Source organism: Nelumbo lutea, chromosome 4 (assembly GCF_056320005.1).
Source record: "Nelumbo lutea isolate HS-2025 chromosome 4, American lotus-T2T, whole genome shotgun sequence".
NCBI classification, from domain to species: domain Eukaryota; kingdom Viridiplantae; phylum Streptophyta; class Magnoliopsida; order Proteales; family Nelumbonaceae; genus Nelumbo; species Nelumbo lutea.
The window spans coordinates 52,124,498-52,141,270 of NC_142687.1; the positions used below are offsets into that span (position 1 = coordinate 52,124,498).

General features: G+C 45.9%; 34 non-coding genes and 1 pseudogene across 34 annotated transcripts; all 35 read right to left on the reverse strand.

The window, feature by feature from the left end:
• Nucleotides 1-233: 233 nt before the first annotated feature.
• Nucleotides 234-352, reverse strand: LOC148858360 (5S ribosomal RNA). Its single transcript, XR_016097493.1, has one exon. It is a non-coding gene; the product is annotated as a 5S ribosomal RNA (ribosomal RNA).
• Nucleotides 353-711: 359 nt separating this feature from the next.
• Nucleotides 712-830, reverse strand: LOC148858361 (5S ribosomal RNA). Its single transcript, XR_016097911.1, has one exon. It is a non-coding gene; the product is annotated as a 5S ribosomal RNA (ribosomal RNA).
• Nucleotides 831-1,189: 359 nt separating this feature from the next.
• On the reverse strand, nucleotides 1,190-1,308 carry LOC148858362 (5S ribosomal RNA). The gene has a single exon (XR_016096853.1). It is a non-coding gene; the product is annotated as a 5S ribosomal RNA (ribosomal RNA).
• A 359-nt stretch (nucleotides 1,309-1,667) lies between these two features.
• Nucleotides 1,668-1,786, reverse strand: LOC148858363 (5S ribosomal RNA). Its single transcript, XR_016095921.1, has one exon. It is a non-coding gene; the product is annotated as a 5S ribosomal RNA (ribosomal RNA).
• A 359-nt stretch (nucleotides 1,787-2,145) lies between these two features.
• Nucleotides 2,146-2,264, reverse strand: LOC148858364 (5S ribosomal RNA). The gene has a single exon (XR_016097046.1). It is a non-coding gene; the product is annotated as a 5S ribosomal RNA (ribosomal RNA).
• A 358-nt stretch (nucleotides 2,265-2,622) lies between these two features.
• LOC148858365 (5S ribosomal RNA) lies at nucleotides 2,623-2,741 on the reverse strand. The gene has a single exon (XR_016095932.1). It is a non-coding gene; the product is annotated as a 5S ribosomal RNA (ribosomal RNA).
• Nucleotides 2,742-3,100: 359 nt separating this feature from the next.
• Nucleotides 3,101-3,218, reverse strand: LOC148858366 (5S ribosomal RNA). Its single transcript, XR_016097104.1, has one exon. It is a non-coding gene; the product is annotated as a 5S ribosomal RNA (ribosomal RNA).
• A 359-nt stretch (nucleotides 3,219-3,577) lies between these two features.
• On the reverse strand, nucleotides 3,578-3,696 carry LOC148858367 (5S ribosomal RNA). The gene has a single exon (XR_016096781.1). It is a non-coding gene; the product is annotated as a 5S ribosomal RNA (ribosomal RNA).
• A 358-nt stretch (nucleotides 3,697-4,054) lies between these two features.
• On the reverse strand, nucleotides 4,055-4,173 carry LOC148858368 (5S ribosomal RNA). Its single transcript, XR_016096676.1, has one exon. It is a non-coding gene; the product is annotated as a 5S ribosomal RNA (ribosomal RNA).
• Nucleotides 4,174-4,532: 359 nt separating this feature from the next.
• Nucleotides 4,533-4,651, reverse strand: LOC148858369 (5S ribosomal RNA). The gene has a single exon (XR_016095792.1). It is a non-coding gene; the product is annotated as a 5S ribosomal RNA (ribosomal RNA).
• Nucleotides 4,652-5,010: 359 nt separating this feature from the next.
• On the reverse strand, nucleotides 5,011-5,129 carry LOC148858370 (5S ribosomal RNA). The gene has a single exon (XR_016097605.1). It is a non-coding gene; the product is annotated as a 5S ribosomal RNA (ribosomal RNA).
• Nucleotides 5,130-5,488: 359 nt separating this feature from the next.
• On the reverse strand, nucleotides 5,489-5,607 carry LOC148858371 (5S ribosomal RNA). Its single transcript, XR_016096462.1, has one exon. It is a non-coding gene; the product is annotated as a 5S ribosomal RNA (ribosomal RNA).
• Nucleotides 5,608-5,966: 359 nt separating this feature from the next.
• Nucleotides 5,967-6,085, reverse strand: LOC148858372 (5S ribosomal RNA). Its single transcript, XR_016097855.1, has one exon. It is a non-coding gene; the product is annotated as a 5S ribosomal RNA (ribosomal RNA).
• Nucleotides 6,086-6,444: 359 nt separating this feature from the next.
• On the reverse strand, nucleotides 6,445-6,563 carry LOC148858373 (5S ribosomal RNA). The gene has a single exon (XR_016097725.1). It is a non-coding gene; the product is annotated as a 5S ribosomal RNA (ribosomal RNA).
• A 359-nt stretch (nucleotides 6,564-6,922) lies between these two features.
• LOC148858374 (5S ribosomal RNA) lies at nucleotides 6,923-7,041 on the reverse strand. Its single transcript, XR_016095943.1, has one exon. It is a non-coding gene; the product is annotated as a 5S ribosomal RNA (ribosomal RNA).
• A 359-nt stretch (nucleotides 7,042-7,400) lies between these two features.
• On the reverse strand, nucleotides 7,401-7,519 carry LOC148858375 (5S ribosomal RNA). Its single transcript, XR_016095904.1, has one exon. It is a non-coding gene; the product is annotated as a 5S ribosomal RNA (ribosomal RNA).
• Nucleotides 7,520-7,877: 358 nt separating this feature from the next.
• On the reverse strand, nucleotides 7,878-7,996 carry LOC148858376 (5S ribosomal RNA). The gene has a single exon (XR_016095954.1). It is a non-coding gene; the product is annotated as a 5S ribosomal RNA (ribosomal RNA).
• A 359-nt stretch (nucleotides 7,997-8,355) lies between these two features.
• On the reverse strand, nucleotides 8,356-8,474 carry LOC148858377 (5S ribosomal RNA). Its single transcript, XR_016095965.1, has one exon. It is a non-coding gene; the product is annotated as a 5S ribosomal RNA (ribosomal RNA).
• A 359-nt stretch (nucleotides 8,475-8,833) lies between these two features.
• On the reverse strand, nucleotides 8,834-8,952 carry LOC148858378 (5S ribosomal RNA). The gene has a single exon (XR_016096872.1). It is a non-coding gene; the product is annotated as a 5S ribosomal RNA (ribosomal RNA).
• Nucleotides 8,953-9,310: 358 nt separating this feature from the next.
• On the reverse strand, nucleotides 9,311-9,426 carry LOC148858379 (5S ribosomal RNA). Its single transcript, XR_016097247.1, has one exon. It is a non-coding gene; the product is annotated as a 5S ribosomal RNA (ribosomal RNA).
• A 360-nt stretch (nucleotides 9,427-9,786) lies between these two features.
• LOC148858380 (5S ribosomal RNA) lies at nucleotides 9,787-9,904 on the reverse strand. Its single transcript, XR_016097729.1, has one exon. It is a non-coding gene; the product is annotated as a 5S ribosomal RNA (ribosomal RNA).
• A 360-nt stretch (nucleotides 9,905-10,264) lies between these two features.
• LOC148858381 (5S ribosomal RNA) lies at nucleotides 10,265-10,383 on the reverse strand. The gene has a single exon (XR_016095788.1). It is a non-coding gene; the product is annotated as a 5S ribosomal RNA (ribosomal RNA).
• A 360-nt stretch (nucleotides 10,384-10,743) lies between these two features.
• Nucleotides 10,744-10,862, reverse strand: LOC148858382 (5S ribosomal RNA). The gene has a single exon (XR_016097102.1). It is a non-coding gene; the product is annotated as a 5S ribosomal RNA (ribosomal RNA).
• A 360-nt stretch (nucleotides 10,863-11,222) lies between these two features.
• Nucleotides 11,223-11,341, reverse strand: LOC148858383 (5S ribosomal RNA). Its single transcript, XR_016097811.1, has one exon. It is a non-coding gene; the product is annotated as a 5S ribosomal RNA (ribosomal RNA).
• A 359-nt stretch (nucleotides 11,342-11,700) lies between these two features.
• Nucleotides 11,701-11,819, reverse strand: LOC148858384 (5S ribosomal RNA). Its single transcript, XR_016097745.1, has one exon. It is a non-coding gene; the product is annotated as a 5S ribosomal RNA (ribosomal RNA).
• Nucleotides 11,820-12,178: 359 nt separating this feature from the next.
• LOC148858385 (5S ribosomal RNA) lies at nucleotides 12,179-12,297 on the reverse strand (annotated as a pseudogene).
• A 359-nt stretch (nucleotides 12,298-12,656) lies between these two features.
• On the reverse strand, nucleotides 12,657-12,775 carry LOC148858386 (5S ribosomal RNA). Its single transcript, XR_016096226.1, has one exon. It is a non-coding gene; the product is annotated as a 5S ribosomal RNA (ribosomal RNA).
• A 359-nt stretch (nucleotides 12,776-13,134) lies between these two features.
• LOC148858387 (5S ribosomal RNA) lies at nucleotides 13,135-13,253 on the reverse strand. The gene has a single exon (XR_016096463.1). It is a non-coding gene; the product is annotated as a 5S ribosomal RNA (ribosomal RNA).
• Nucleotides 13,254-13,612: 359 nt separating this feature from the next.
• On the reverse strand, nucleotides 13,613-13,731 carry LOC148858388 (5S ribosomal RNA). The gene has a single exon (XR_016095793.1). It is a non-coding gene; the product is annotated as a 5S ribosomal RNA (ribosomal RNA).
• Nucleotides 13,732-14,090: 359 nt separating this feature from the next.
• Nucleotides 14,091-14,209, reverse strand: LOC148858389 (5S ribosomal RNA). Its single transcript, XR_016097840.1, has one exon. It is a non-coding gene; the product is annotated as a 5S ribosomal RNA (ribosomal RNA).
• A 359-nt stretch (nucleotides 14,210-14,568) lies between these two features.
• Nucleotides 14,569-14,687, reverse strand: LOC148858390 (5S ribosomal RNA). Its single transcript, XR_016097410.1, has one exon. It is a non-coding gene; the product is annotated as a 5S ribosomal RNA (ribosomal RNA).
• A 359-nt stretch (nucleotides 14,688-15,046) lies between these two features.
• LOC148858391 (5S ribosomal RNA) lies at nucleotides 15,047-15,165 on the reverse strand. Its single transcript, XR_016096854.1, has one exon. It is a non-coding gene; the product is annotated as a 5S ribosomal RNA (ribosomal RNA).
• Nucleotides 15,166-15,524: 359 nt separating this feature from the next.
• Nucleotides 15,525-15,643, reverse strand: LOC148858392 (5S ribosomal RNA). Its single transcript, XR_016097952.1, has one exon. It is a non-coding gene; the product is annotated as a 5S ribosomal RNA (ribosomal RNA).
• A 359-nt stretch (nucleotides 15,644-16,002) lies between these two features.
• LOC148858393 (5S ribosomal RNA) lies at nucleotides 16,003-16,121 on the reverse strand. The gene has a single exon (XR_016096464.1). It is a non-coding gene; the product is annotated as a 5S ribosomal RNA (ribosomal RNA).
• Nucleotides 16,122-16,480: 359 nt separating this feature from the next.
• LOC148858394 (5S ribosomal RNA) lies at nucleotides 16,481-16,599 on the reverse strand. Its single transcript, XR_016096855.1, has one exon. It is a non-coding gene; the product is annotated as a 5S ribosomal RNA (ribosomal RNA).
• Between the last annotated feature and the right edge of the window lie 174 nt (nucleotides 16,600-16,773).

A 16,773-nucleotide genomic window follows, 5' to 3' on the forward strand; every position in this document is an offset into this window, starting at 1 on the left:
TGAGCGGAGTTATTCCTTTCTAGATCTGCCGCATTCCCGGATAAATGTAGTAATATCATGGGGCCCACAATGCACGACGAATGCCAAAAGCCCGGTTTTGCACCGTTCCCATTCAGTAATGACAGTCGTTCCGCAAATGGTCCGAGTATCCGGCACATTGTTTCCTGTTGTCTCGCCGAAACGACATATGGAATTTGCAAATAGTATATCAAAAATAAAGTATTAATAAAATTGGGGTGCAACACGAGGTCTTCCCAGGAGGTCACCCATCCTAGTACTACTCTCGCCCAAGCACGCTTAACTTCGGAGTTCTGATGGGATCCGGTGCATTAGTGCTGGTATGATCGCACCCGTTTGCTTCTTGTTCGCTTTAATCTTTATGCACTCATTATCTTGCTCCCCTCCGTTAATTCTTTCAGATTTGAAAAAACGGTGTATGCAACTTTCCTCCCTTGGTAACCGTGCACAAGCTCCCAGGTGAGCGGAGTTATTCCTTTCTAGATCTGTCGCTGCCCCGGATAAATGTAGTAATATCGTGGGGCCCACAATGCACTATGAATGCCAAAAGACCGGTTTTGCACCGTTCCCATTCAGTAATGACGGTCGTGCCGCAAATGGTCCGAGTATCCGGCACGTTTTTTCCAGTTGTCTCGCCGAAACGACATATGGAATTTGCAAATAGTATATCAAAAATAAAATATTAATAAAATTGGGGTGCAACATGAGGACTTCCCAGGAGGTCACCCATCCTAGTACTACTCTCGCCCAAGCACGCTTAACTTCGAAGTTCTGATGGGATCCGGTGCATTAGTGATGGTATGATCGCACCCGTTTTCTTCTTGTTCGCTTTAATCTTTATGCACTCACTATCTTGCTCCCCTCCATTAATTCTTTCAGATTTGAAAAAACGGTGTATGCAACTTTCCTCCCTTGGTTACCGTGCACAAGCTCCCAGGTGAGCGGAGTTATTCCTTTCCAGATCTGCCGCATTCCCGGATAAATGTAGTAATATCGTGGGGCCCACAATGCACGACGAATGCCAAAAGCCCGGTTTTGCACCGTTCCCATTCAGTAATGACAGTCGTTCCGCAAATGGTCCGAGTATCCGGCACGTTGTTTCCTGTTGTCTCGCCGAAACGACATATAGAATTTGCAAATAGTATATAAAAAATAAAATATTAATAAAATTGGGGTGCAACACGAGGACTGCCCAGGAGGTCACCCATCCTAGTACTACTCTCGCCCAAGCACGCTTAACTTCGGAGTTCTGATGGGATCCGGTGCATTAGTGCTAGTATGATCGCACCCGTTTGCTTCTTGTTCGCTTTAATCTTTATGCACTCATTATCTTGCTCCCCTCCGTTAATTCTTTCAGACTTGAAAAAACGGTGTATACAACTTTCCTCCCTTGGTTACCGTGCACAAGCTCCCAGGTGAGCGGAGTTATTCCTTTCTATATCTGCCGCATCCCCGGATAAATGTAGTAATATCGTGGGGCCCACAATGCACGACGAATGCCAAAAGCCCGGTTTTGCACCGTTCCCATTCAGTAATGACAGTCGTTCCGCAAATGGTCCGAGTATCCGGCACGTTATTTCCTGTTGTCTCGCCGAAACGACATATGGAATTTGCAAATTGTATATCAAAAATAAAATATTAATAAAATTGGGGTGCAACACGAGGACTTCCCAGGAGGTCACCCATCCTAGTACTACTCTCGCCCAAGCACGCTTAACTTCGGAGTTCTGATGGGATCCGGTGCATTAGTGCTGGTATGATCGCACCCGTTTGCTTCTTGTTCGCTTTAATCTTTATGCACTCACTATCTTGCTCCCCTCCATTAATTCTTTCAGACTTGAAAAAACGGTGTATGCAACTTTCCTCCCTTGGTAACCGTGCACAAGCTCCCAGGTGAGCGGAGTTATTCCTTTCTAGATCTGTCGCTGCCCCGGATAAATGTAGTAATATCGTGGGGCCCACAATGCACTATGAATGCCAAAAGACCGGTTTTGCACCGTTCCCATTCAGTAATGACGGTCGTGCCGCAAATGGTCCGAGTATCCGGCACGTTATTTCCAGTTGTCTCGCCGAAACGACATATGGAATTTGCAAATAGTATATCAAAAATAAAATATTAATAAAATTGGGGTGCAACATGAGGACTTCCCAGGAGGTCACCCATCCTAGTACTACTCTCGCCCAAGCACGCTTAACTTCGGAGTTCTGATGGGATCCGGTGCATTAGTGCTGGTATGATCGCACACGTTTTCTTCTTGTTCGCTTTAATCTTTATCCACTCACTATCTTGCTCCCCTCCATTAATTCTTTCAGACTTGAAAAAACGGTGTATGCAACTTTCCTCCCTTGGTTACCGTGCACAAGCTTCAGGTGAGCGGAGTTATTCCTTTCTAGATCTGCCGCATCCTCGGATAAATGTAGTAATATCACGGGGCCCACAATGCACGACGAATGCCAAAAGCCCGGTTTTGCACCGTTCCCATTCAGTAATGACAGTCGTTCCGCAAATGGTCCGAGTATCCGGCACATTGTTTCCTGTTGTCTCGCCGAAACGACATATGTAATTTGCCAATAGTATATCAAAAATAAAATATTAATAAAATTGGGGTGCAACACGAGGACTTCCCAGGAGGTCACCCATCCTAGTACTACTCTCGCCCAAGCACGCTTAACTTCGGAGTTCTGATGGGATCCGGTGCATTAGTGCTGGTATGATCGCACCCGTTTGCTTCTTGTTCGCTTTAATCTTTATGCACTCACTATCTTGCTCCCCTCCATTAATTCTTTCAGACTTGAAAAAACGGTGTATGCAACTTTCCTCCCTTGGTAACCGTGCACAAGCTCCCAGGTGAGCGGAGTTATTCCTTTCTAGATCTGTCGCTGCCCCGGATAAATGTAGTAATATCGTGGGGCCCACAATGCACTATGAATGCCAAAAGACCGGTTTTGCACCGTTCCCATTCAGTAATGACGGTCTTGCCGCAAATGGTCCGAGTATCCGGCACGTTGTTTCCAGTTGTCTCGCCGAAACGACGTATGGAATTTGCCAATAGTATATCAAATATAAAATATTAATAAAATTGGGGTGCAACACGAGGACTTCCCAGGAGGTCACCCATCCTAGTACTACTCTCGCCCAAGCACGCTTACTTCGGAGTTCTGATGGGATCCGGTGCATTAGTGCTGGTATGATCGCACCCATTTGCTTCTTGTTCGCTTTAATCTTTATGCACTCACTATCTTGCTCCCCTCCATTAATTCTTTCAGATTTGAAAAAACGGTGTATGCAACTTTCCTCCCTTGGTAACCGTGCACAAGCTCCCAGGTGAGCGGAGTTATTCCTTTCTAGATCTGTCGCTGCCCCGGATAAATGTAGTAATATCGTGGGGCCCACAATGCACTATGAATGCCAAAAGACCGGTTTTGCACCGTTCCCATTCAGTAATGACGGTCGTGCCGCAAATGGTCCGAGTATCCGGCACGTTGTTTCCTGTTGTCTCGCCGAAACGACATATGGAATTTGCAAATAGTATATCAAAAATAAAATATTACTAAAATTGGGGTGCAACACGAGGACTTCCCAGGAGGTCACCCATCCTACTACTACTCTCGCCCAAGCACGCTTAACTTCGGAGTTCTGATGGGATCCGGTGCATTAGTACTAGTATGATCGCACCCGTTTGCTTTTGTTCGCTTTAATCTTTATGCACTCACTATCTTGCTCCCCTCCGTTAATTCTTTCAGACTTGAAAAAACGGTGTATACAACTTTCCTCCCTTGGTTACCGTGCACAAGCTCCCAGGTGAGCGGATTTATTCCTTTCTAGATCTGCCGCATCCCCGGATAAATGTAGTAATATCATGGGGCCCACAATGCACGACGAATGCCAAACGCCCTGTTTTGCACCGTTCCCATTCAGTAATGACGGTCGTTCCCCAAATGGTCCGAGTATCCGGCACGTTGTTTCCTGTTGTCTCGCCGAAACGACATATGGAATTTGCATATAGTATATCAAAAATAAAATATTAATAAAATTGGGGTGCAACACGAGGACTTCCCAGGAGGTCACCCATCCTAATACTACTCTCGCCCAAGCACGCTTAACTTCGGAGTTCTGATGGGATCCGGTGCATTAGTTCTGGTATGATCGCACCCGTTTGCGTCTTGTTCGCAGTAATCTTTATGCACTCACTGTCTTGCTCCCCTCCATTAATCCTTTCAGATTTGAAAAAATGGTGTATGCAACTTTCCTCCCTTGGTAACCGTGCACAAGCTCCCAGGTGAGCGGAGTTATTCCTTTCTAGATCTGCCGCATCCCCGGATAAATGTAGTAATATCGTGGGGCCCACAATGCACGACGAATGCCCAAAGCCCGGTTTTGCACCGTTCCCATTCAGTAATGACAGTCGTTCCGCAAATGGTCCGAGTATCCGGCACGTTGTTTCCTATTGTCTCGCCGAAACGACATATAGAATTTGCAAATAGTATATCAAAAATAAAATATTAATAAAATTGGGGTGCAACACGAGGACTTCCCAGGAGGTCACCCATCCTAGTACTACTCTCGCCCAAGCACGCTTAACTTCGGAGTTCTGATGGGATCCGGTGCATTAGTGCTAGTATGATCGCACCCGTTTGGTTCTTGTTCGCTTTAATCTTTATGCACTCATTATCTTGCTCCCCTCCGTTAATTCTTTCAGACTTGAAAAAACGGTGTATACAATTTTCCTCCCTGGGTTACCGTGCACAAGCTCCCAGGTGAGCGGAGTTATTCCTTTCTAGATCTGCCGCATCCCCGGATAAATGTAGTAATATCATGGGGCCCACAATGCACGACGAATGCCAAAAGCCCGGTTTTGCACCGTTCCCATTCAGTAATGACAGTCGTTCCGCAAATGGTCCGAGTATCCGACACATTGTTTCCTGTTGTCTCGCCGAAACGACATATGGAATTTGCAAATAGTATATCAAAAATAAAGTATTAATAAAATTGGGGTGCAACACGAGGTCTTCCCAGGAGGTCACCCATCCTAGTACTACTCTCGCCCAAGCACGCTTAACTTCGGAGTTCTGATGGGATCCGGTGCATTAGTGCTGGTATGATCGCACCCGTTTGCTTCTTGTTCGCTTTAATCTTTATGCACTCATTATCTTGCTCCCCTCCGTTAATTCTTTCAGACTTGAAAAAACGGTGTATGCAACTTTCCTCCCTTGGTAACCGTGCACAAGCTCCCAGGTGAGCGGAGTTATTCCTTTCTAGATCTGTCGCTGCCCCGGATAAATGTAGTAATATCGTGGGGCCCACAATGCACTATGAATGCCAAAAGACCGGTTTTGCACCGTTCCCATTCAGTAATGACGGTCGTGCCGCAAATGGTCCGAGTATCCGGCACGTTGTTTCCAGTTGTCTCGCCGAAACGACATATGGAATTTGCAAATAGTATATCAAAAATAAAATATTAATAAAATTGGGGTGCAACATGAGGACTTCCCAGGAGGTCACCCATCCTAGTACTACTCTCGCCCAAGCACGCTTAACTTCGGAGTTCTGATGGGATCCGGTGCATTAGTGCTGGTATGATCGCACCCGTTTTCTTCTTGTTCGCTTTAATCTTTATGCACTCACTATCTTGCTCCCCTCCATTAATTCTTTCAGATTTGAAAAAACGGTGTATGCAACTTTCCTCCCTTGGTTACCGTGCACAAGCTCCCAGGTGAGCGGAGTTATTCCTTTCTAGATCTGCCGCATTCCCGGATAAATGTAGTAATATCGTGGGGCCCACAATGCACGACGAATGCCAAAAGCCCGGTTTTGCACCGTTCCCATTCAGTAATGACAGTCGTTCCGCAAATGGTCCGAGTATCCGGCACGTTGTTTCCTGTTGTCTCGCCGAAACGACATATAGAATTTGCAAATAGTATATAAAAAATAAAATATTAATAAAATTGGGGTGCAACACGAGGACTGCCCAGGAGGTCACCCATCCTAGTACTACTCTCGCCCAAGCACGCATAACTTCGGAGTTCTGATGGGATCCGGTGCATTAGTGCTAGTATGATCGCACCCGGTTGGTTCTTGTTCGCTTTAATCTTTATGCACTCATTATCTTGCTCCCCTCCGTTAATTCTTTCAGACTTGAAAAAACGGTGTATACAACTTTCCTCCCTGGGTTACCGTGCACAAGCTCCCAGGTGAGCGGAGTTATTCCTTTCTAGATCTGCCGCATCCCCGGATAAATGTAGTAATATCATGGGGCCCACAATGCACGACGAATGCCAAAAGCCCGGTTTTGCACCGTTCCCATTCAGTAATGACAGTCGTTCCGCAAATGGTCCGAGTATCCGGCACATTGTTTCCTGTTGTCTCGCCGAAACGACATATGGAATTTGCAAATAGTATATCAAAAATAAAGTATTAATAAAATTGGGGTGCAACACGAGGTCTTCCCAGGAGGTCACCCATCCTAGTACTACTCTCGCCCAAGCACGCTTAACTTCGGAGTTCTGATGGGATCCGGTGCATTAGTGCTGGTATGATCGCACCCGTTTGCTTCTTGTTCGCTTTAATCTTTATGCACTCATTATCTTGCTCCCCTCCGTTAATTCTTTCAGATTTGAAAAAACGGTGTATGCAACTTTCCTCCCTTGGTAACCGTGCACAAGCTCCCAGGTGAGCGGAGTTATTCCTTTCTAGATCTGTCGCTGCCCCGGATAAATGTAGTAATATCGTGGGGCCCACAATGCACTATGAATGCCAAAAGACCGGTTTTGCACCGTTCCCATTCAGTAATGACGGTCGTGCCGCAAATGGTCCGAGTATCCGGCACGTTGTTTCCAGTTGTCTCGCCGAAACGACATATGGAATTTGCAAATAGTATATCAAAAATAAAATATTAATAAAATTGGGGTGCAACACGAGGACTTCCCAGGAGGTCACCCATCCTAGTACTACTCTCGCCCAAGCACGCTTAACTTCGGAGTTCTGATGGGATCCGGTGCATTAGTGCTGGTATGATCGCACCCGTTTTCTTCTTGTTCGCTTTAATCTTTATGCACTCACTATCTTGCTCCCCTCCATTAATTCTTTCAGATTTGAAATAACGGTGTATGCAACTTTCCTCCCTTGGTTACCGTGCACAAGCTCCCAGGTGAGCGGAGTTATTCCTTTCTAGATCTGCCGCATTCCCGGATAAATGTAGTAATATCGTGGGGCCCACAATGCACGACGAATGCCAAAAGCCCGGTTTTGCACCGTTCCCATTCAGTAATGACAGTCGTTCCGCAAATGGTCCGAGTATCCGGCACGTTGTTTCCAGTTGTCTCGCCGAAACGACATATGGAATTTGCAAATAGTATATCAAAAATAAAATATTAATAAAATTGGGGTGCAACACGAGGACTTCCCAGGAGGTCACCCATCCTAGTACTACTCTCGCCCAAGCACGCTTAACTTCGGAGTTCTGATGGGATCCGGTGCATTAGTGCTGGTATGATCGCACACGTTTTCTTCTTGTTCGCTTTAATCTTTATGCACTCACTATCTTGCTCCCCTCCATTAATTCTTTCAGACTTGAAAAAACGGTGTATGCAACTTTCCTCCCTTGGTTACCGTGCACGAGTCCCAGGTGAGCGGAGTTATTCCTTTCTAGATCTGCCGCATCCTCGGATAAATGTAGTAATATCACGGGGCCCACAATGCACGACGAATGCCAAAAGCCCGGTTTTGCACCGTTCCCATTCAGTAATGACAGTCGTTCCGCAAATGGTCCGAGTATCCGGCACATTGTTTCCTGTTGTCTCGCCAAAACGACATATGTAATTTGCCAATAGTATATCAAAAATAAAATATTAATAAAATTGGGGTGCAACACGAGGACTTCCCAGGAGGTCACCCATCCTAGTACTACTCTCGCCCAAGCACGCTTAACTTCGGAGTTCTGATGGGATCCGGTGCATTAGTGCTGGTATGATCGCACCCGTTTGCTTCTTGTTCGCTTTAATCTTTATGCACTCACTATCTTGCTCCCCTCCATTAATTCTTTCAGATTTGAAAAACCGGTGTATGCAACTTTCCTCCCTTGGTAACCGTGCACAAGATCCCAGGTGAGCGGAGTTATTCCTTTCTAGATCTGTCGCTTCCCCGGATAAATGTAGTAATATCGTGGGGCCCACAATGCACTACGAATGCCAAAAGACCGGTTTTGCACCGTTCCCATTCAGTAATGACGGTCTTGCCGCAAATGGTCCGAGTATCCGGCACGTTGTTTCCAGTTGTCTCGCCGAAACGACATATGGAATTTGCCAATAGTATATCAAAAATAAAATATTAATAAAATTGGGGTGCAACACGAGGACTTCCCAGGAGGTCACCCATCCTAGTACTACTCTCGCCCAAGCACGCTTAACTTCGGAGTTCTGATGGGATCCGGTGCATTAGTGCTGGTATGATCGCACCCGTTTGCTTCTTGTTCGCTTTAATCTTTATGCACTCACTATCTTGCTCCCCTCCATTAATTCTTTCAGACTTGAAAAAACGGTGTATGCAACTTTCCTCCCTTGGTAACCGTGCACAAGCTCCCAGGTGAGCGGAGTTATTCCTTTCTAGATCTGTCGCTGCCCCGGATAAATGTAGTAATATCGTGGGGCCCACAATGCACTATGAATGCCAAAAGACCGGTTTTGCACCGTTCCCATTCAGTAATGACGGTCGTGCCGCAAATGGTCCGAGTATCCGGCACGTTGTTTCCTGTTGTCTCGCCGAAACGACATATGGAATTTGCAAATAGTATATCAAAAATAAAATATTACTAAAATTGGGGTGCAACACGAGGACTTCCCAGGAGGTCACCCATCCTAATACTACTCTCGCCCAAGCACGCTTAACTTCGGAGTTCTGATGGGATCCGGTGCATTAGTACTAGTATGATCGCACCCGTTTGCTTTTGTTCGCTTTAATCTTTATGCACTCATTATCTTGCTCCCCTCCGTTAATTCTTTCAGACTTGAAAAAACGGTGTATACAACTTTCCTCCCTTGGTTACCGTGCACAAGCTCCCAGGTGAGCAGATTTATTCCTTTCTAGATCTGCCGCATCCCCGGATAAATGTAGTAATATCATGGGGCCCACAATGCACGACGAATGCCAAACGCCCTGTTTTGCACCGTTCCCATTCAGTAATGACGGTCGTTCCCCAAATGGTCCGAGTATCCGGCACGTTGTTTCCTGTTGTCTCGCCGAAACGACATATGGAATTTGCATATAGTATATCAAAAATAAAATATTAATAAAATTGGGGTGCAACACGAGGACTTCCCAGGTCACCCATCCTAGTACTACTCACGCCCAAGCACGCTTAACTTCGGAGTTCTGATGGGATCCGGTGCATTAGTGCTGGTATGATCGCACCCGTTTGCTTCTTGTTCGCTTTAATCTTTATGCAATCACTATCTTGCCTCCCCTCCATTAATTCTTTCAGATTTGAAAAAACGGTGTATGCAACTTTCCTCCCTTGGTAACCGTGCACAAGCTCCCAGGTGAGCGGAGTTAGTCCTTTCTAGATCTGTCGCTGCCCCGGATAAATGTAGTAATATCATGGGGCCCACAATGCACGACGAATGCCAAAAGAAAGGTTTTGCACCGTTCCCATTCAGTAATGACGGTCGTGCCGCAAATGGTCCGAGTATCCGGCACGTTGTTTCCAGTTGTCTCGCCGAAACGACATATGGAATTTGCAAATAGTATATCAATAATAAAATATTAATAAAATTGGGTTGCAACACGAGGACTTCCCAGGAGGTCACCCATCCTAGTACTACTCTCGCCCAAGCACGCTTAACTTCGGAGTTCTGATGGGATCCGGTGCATTAGTGCTGGTATGATCGAACCGGTTTTCTTCTTGTTCGCTTTAATCTTTATGCACTCACTATCTTGCTCCCCTCCATTAATTCTTTCAGACTTGAAAAAACGGTGTATGCAACTTTCCTCCCTTGGTAACCGTGCACAAGCTCCCAGGTGAGCGGAGTTATTCCTTTCTAGATCTGCCGCATCCCCGGATAAATGTAGTAATATCGCGGGGCCCACAATGCACGACGAATGCCAAAAGACCGGTTTTGCACCGTTCTCATTCAGTAATGACGGTCGTTCCGCCAATGGTCCGAGTATCCGGCACGTTGTTTCCTGTTGTCTCGCCGAAACGACATATGGAATTTGCAAATAGTATATCAAAAATAAAATATTAATAAAATTGGGGTGCAACACGAAGACTTCCCAGGAGGTCACCCATCCTAGTACTACTCTCGCCCAAGCACGCTTAACTTCGGAGTTCTGATGGGATCCGGTGCATTAGTGCTGGTATGATCGCACCCGTTTGCTTCTTGTTCGCTTTAATCTTTATGCACTCACTATCTTGCTCCCCTCCATTTATTCTTTCAGACTTGAAAAAACGGTTTATGCAACTTTCCTCCCTTGGTAACCGTGCACAAGCTCCCATGTGAGCGGAGTTATTCCTTTTCTATATCTGCCGCATCCTCGGATAAATGTAGTAATATCACGGGGCCCACAATGCACGACGAATGCCTACAGCCCAGTTTTGCACCGTTCCAATTCAGTAATGACGGTCGTGCCGCAAATGGTCCGAGTATCCGGCACGTTGTTTCCAGTTGTCTCGCCGAAACGACATATAGAATTTGCAAATAGTATATCAAAAATAAAATATTAATAAAATTGGGGTGCAACACGAGGACTTCCCAGGAGGTCACCCATCCTAGTACTACTCTCGCCCAAGCACACTTAACTTCGGAGTTCTGATGGGATCCGGTGCATTAGTGCTGGTATGCTCGCACCTGTTTGCTTCTTGTTCGCTTTAATCTTTATGCACTCACTATCTTGCTCCCCTCCATTAATTCTTTCAGACTTGAAAAAACGGTTTATGCAACTTTCCTCCCTTGGTAACCGTGCACAAGCTCCCAGGTGAGCGAAGTTATTCCTTTTCTATATCTGCCGCATCCTCGGATAAATGTAGTAATATCACGGGCCCCACAATGCACGACGAATGCCTAAAGCCCAGTTTTGCACCGTTCCCATTCAGTAATGACGGTCGTGCCGCAAATGGTCCGAGTATCCGGCACGTTGTTTCCAATTGTCTCGCCGAAACGACATTTAGAATTTGCAAATAGTATATCAAAAATAAAATATTAATAAAATTGGTGTGCAACACGAGGACTTCCCAGGAGGTCACCCATCCTAATACTACTCTCGCCCAAGCACGCTTAACTTCGGAGTTCTGATGGGATCCGGTGCATTAGTGCTGGTATGATCGAACCCGTTTGCATCTTGTTCGCAGGAATCTTTATGCACTCACTATCTTGCTCCCCTCCATTAATTCTTTCAGACTTGAAAAAACGGTGTATGCAACTTTCCTCCCTTGGTAACCGTGCACAAGCTCCCAGGTGAGCGGAGTTATTCCTTTCTAGATCTGCCGCATCCCCGGATAAATGCAGTAATATCGCGGGGCCCACAATACACGACGAATGCCAAAAGCCCGGTATTGCACCGTTCCCATTCAGTAATGACGGTCGTTCCGCAAATGGACAGAGTATCCGGCACGTTGTTTCTAGTTGTCTCGCCGAAACGACATATGGAATTTGCAAATAGTATATCAAAAATAAAATATTAATAAAATTGGGGTGCAACACGAGGACTTCGCAGGAGGTCACCCATCCTAATACTACTCTCACCCAAGCACGCTTAACTTCGGAGTTCTGATGGGATCCGGTGCATTAGTTCTGGTATGATCGCACCCGTTTGCGTCTTGTTCGCAGAAATCTTTATGCACTCACTGTCTTGCTCCCCTCCATTAATCCTTTCACATTTGAAAAAATGGTGTATGCAAATTTCCTCCCTTGGTAACCGTGCACAAGTTCCCAGGTGAGCGGAGTTATTCCTTTCTAGATCTGCCGCATCCCCGGATAAATGTAGTAATATCGTGGGGCCCACAATGCACGACGAATGCCCAAAGCCCGGTTTTGCACTGTTCCCATTCAGTAATGACAGTCGTTCCGCAAATGGTCCGAGTATCCGGCACGTTGTTTCCTATTGTCTCGCCGAAACGACATATGGAATTTGCAAATAGTATATCAAAAATAAAATATTAATAAAATTGGGGTGCAACACGAGGACTTCACAGGAGGTCACCCATCCTAATACTACCCTTGCCCAAGCACGCTTAACTTTGGAGTTTTGATGGGATCCGGTGCATTAGTGCTAGTATGATCGCACCCGTTTGCTTCTTGTTCGCTTTAATCTTTATGCACTCATTATCTTGCTCCCCTCCGATAATTCTTTCAGACTTGAAAAAACGGTGTATACAATTTTCCTCCCTTGGTTACCGTGCACAAGCTCCCAGGTGAGCGGAGTTATTCCTTTTTAGATCTGCCGCATCCCCGGATAAATGTAGTAATATCGTGGGGCCCACAATGCACGACGAATGCCAAAAGCCCGGTTTTGCACCGTTCCCATTCAGTAATGACAGTCGTTCCGCAAATGGTCCGAGTATCCGGCACGTTATTTCCTGTTGTCTCGCCGAAACGACATATGGAATTTGCAAATTGTATATCAAAAATAAAATATTAATAAAATTGGGGTGCAACACGAGGACTTCCCAGGAGGTCACCCATCGTAGTACTACTCTCGCCCAAGCACGCTTCACTTCGGAGTTCTGATGAGATCCGGTGCATTAGTGCTGGTATGATCGCACCCCTTTTCTTCTTGTTCGCTTTAATCTTTATGCACTCACTATCTTGCTCCCCTCCATTAATTCTTTCAGACTTGAAAAAACGGTGTATGCAACTTTCCTCCCTTGGTAACCGTGCACAAGCTCCCAGGTGAGCGGAGTTATTCCTTTCTAGATCTGTCGCTGCCCCGGATAAATGTATTAATATCGTGGGGCCCACAATGCACTATGAATGCCAAAAGACCGGTTTTGCACCGTTCCCATTCAGTAATGACGGTCGTGCCGCAAATGGTCCGAGTATCCGGCACGTTGTTTCCAGTTGTCTCGCCGAAACGACATATGGAATTTGCAAATAGTATATCAAAAATAAAATATTAATAAAATTGGGGTGCAACATGAGGACTTCCCAGGAGGTCACCCATCCTAGTACTACTCTCGCCCAAGCACGCTTAACTTCGGAGTTCTGATGGGATCCGGTGCATTAGTGCTGGTATGATCGCACCCGTTTTCTTCTTGTTCGCTATAATCTTTATGCACTCACTATCTTGCTCCCCTCCATTAATTCTTTCAGATTTGAAAAAACGGTGTATGCAACTTTCCTCCCTTGGTTACCGTGCACAAGCTCCCAGGTGAGCGGAGTTATTCCTTTCTAGATCTGCCGCATTCCCGGATAAATGTAGTAATATCGTGGGGCCCACAATGCACGACGAATGCCAAAAGCCCGGTTTTGCACCGTTCCCATTCAGTAATGACAGTCGTTCCGCAAATGGTCCGAGTATCCGGCACGTTGTTTCCTGTTGTCTCGCCGAAACGACATATAGAATTTGCAAATAGTATATCAAAAATAAAATATTAATAAAATTGGGGTGCAACACGAGGACTTCCCAGGAGGTCACCCATCCTAGTACTACTCTCGCCCAAGCACGCTTAACTTCGGAGTTCTGATGGGATCCGGTGCATTAGTGCTAGTATGATCGCACCCGGTTGGTTCTTGTTCGCTTTAATCTTTATGCACTCATTATCTTGCTCCCCTCCGTTAATTCTTTCAGACTTGAAAAAACGGTGTATACAATTTTCCTCCCTGAGTTACCGTGCACAAGCTCCCAGGTGAGCGGAGTTATTCCTTTCTAGATCTGCCGCATCCCCGGATAAATGTAGTAATATCATGGGGCCCACAATGCACGACGAATGCCAAAAGCCCGGTTTTGCACCGTTCCCATTCAGTAATGACAGTCGTTCCGCAAATGGTCCGAGTATCCGGCACATTGTTTCCTGTTGTCTCGCCGAAACGACATATGGAATTTGCAAATAGTATATCAAAAATAAAGTATTAATAAAATTGGGGTGCAACACGAGGTCTTCCCAGGAGGTCACCCATCCTAGTACTACTCTCGCCCAAGCACGCTTAACTTCGGAGTTCTGATGGGATCCGGTGCATTAGTGCTGGTATGATCGCACCCGTTTGCTTCTTGTTCGCTTTAATCTTTATGCACTCATTATCTTGCTCCCCTCCGTTAATTCTTTCAGATTTGAAAAAACGGTGTATGCAACTTTCCTCCCTTGGTAACCGTGCACAAGCTCCCAGGTGAGCGGAGTTATTCCTTTCTAGATCTGTCGCTGCCCCGGATAAATGTAGTAATATCGTGGGGCCCACAATGCACTATGAATGCCAAAAGACCGGTTTTGCACCGTTCCCATTCAGTAATGACGGTCGTGCCGCAAATGGTCCGAGTATCCGGCACGTTGTTTCCAGTTGTCTCGCCGAAACGACATATGGAATTTGCAAATAGTATATCAAAAATAAAATATTAATAAAATTGGGGTGCAACACGAGGACTTCCCAGGAGGTCACCCATCCTAGTACTACTCTCGCCAAAGCACGCTTAACTTCGGAGTTCTGATGGGATCCGGTGCATTAGTGATGGTATGATCGCACCCGTTTTCTTCTTGTTCGCTTTAATCTTTATGCACTCACTATCTTGCTCCCCTCCATTAATTCTTTCAGATTTGAAAAAACGGTGTATGCAACTTTCCTCCCCTGGTTACCGTGCACAAGCTCCCAGGTGAGCGGAGTTATTCCTTTCTAGATCTGCCGCATTCCCGGATAAATGTAGTAATATCGTGGGGCCCACAATGCACGACGAATGCCAAAAGCCCGGTTTTGCACCGTTCCCATTCAGTAATGACAGTCGTTCCGCAAATGGTCCGAGTATCCGGCACGTTGTTTCCTGTTGTCTCGCCGAAACGACATATAGAATTTGCAAATAGTATATCAAAAATAAAATATTAATAAAATTGGGGTGCAACACGAGGACTGCCCAGGAGGTCACCCATCCTAGTACTACTCTCGCCCAAGCACGCTTAACTTCGGAGTTCTGATGGGATCCGGTGCATTAGTGCTAGTATGATCGCACCCGGTTGGTTCTTGTTCGCTTTAATCTTTATGCACTCATTATCTTGCTCCCCTCCGTTAATTCTTTCAGACTTGAAAAAACGGTGTATACAATTTTCCTCCCTGGGTTACCGTGCACAAGCTCCCAGGTGAGCGGAGTTATTCCTTTCTAGATCTGCCGCATCCCCGGATAAATGTAGTAATATCATGGGGCCCACAATGCACGACGAATGCCAAAAGCCCGGTTTTGCACCGTTCCCATTCAGTAATGACAGTCGTTCCGCAAATGGTCCGAGTATCCGGCACATTGTTTCCTGTTGTCTCGCCGAAACGACATATGGAATTTGCAAATAGTATATCAAAAATAAAGTATTAATAAAATTGGGGTGCAACACGAGGTCTTCCCAGGAGGTCACCCATCCTAGTACTACTCTCGCCCAAGCACGCTTAACTTCGGAGTTCTGATGGGATCCGGTGCATTAGTGCTGGTATGATCGCACCCGTTTGCTTCTTGTTCGCTTTAATCTTTATGCACTCATTATCTTGCTCCCCTCCGTTAATTCTTTCAGATTTGAAAAAACGGTGTATGCAACTTTCCTCCCTTGGTAACCGTGCACAAGCTCCCAGGTGAGCGGAGTTATTCCTTTCTAGATCTGTCGCTGCCCCGGATAAATGTAGTAATATCGTGGGGCCCACAATGCACTATGAATGCCAAAAGACCGGTTTTGCACCGTTCCCATTCAGTAATGACGGTCGTGCCGCAAATGGTCCGAGTATCCGGCACGTTGTTTCCAGTTGTCTCGCCGAAACGACATATGGAATTTGCAAATAGTATATCAAAAATAAAATATTAATAAAATTGGGGTGCAACATGAGGACTTCCCAGGAGGTCACCCATCCTAGTACTACTCTCGCCCAAGCACGCTTAACTTCGGAGTTCTGATGGGATCCGGTGCATTAGTGCTGGTATGATCGCACCCGTTTTCTTCTTGTTCGCTTTAATCTTTATGCACTCACTATCTTGCTCCCCTCCATTAATTCTTTCAGATTTGAAAAAACGGTGTATGCAACTTTCCTCCCTTGGTTACCGTGCACAAACTCCCAGGTGAGCGGAGTTATTCCTTTCTAGATCTGCCGCATTCCCGGATAAATGTAGTAATATCGTGGGGCCCACAATGCACGACGAATGCCAAAAGCCCGGTTTTGCACCGTTCCCATTCAGTAATGACAGTCGTTCCGCAAATGGTCCGAGTATCCGGCACGTTGTTTCTTGTTGTCTCGCCGAAACGACATATAGAATTTGCAAATAGTATATAAAAAATAAAATATTAATAAAATTGGGGTGCAACACGAGGACTGCCCAGGAGGTCACCCATCCTAGTACTACTCTCGCCCAAGCACGCTTAACTTCGGAGTTCTGATGGGATCCGGTGCATTAGTGCTAGTATGATCGCACCCGTTTGGTTCTTGTTCGCTTTAATCTTTATGCACTCATTATCTTGCTCCCCTCCGTTAATTCTTTCAGACTTGAAAAAACGGTGTATACAACTTTCCTCCCTGGGTTACCGTGCACAAGCTCCCAGGTGAGCGGAGTTATTCCTTTCTAGATCTGCCGCATCCCCGGATAAATGT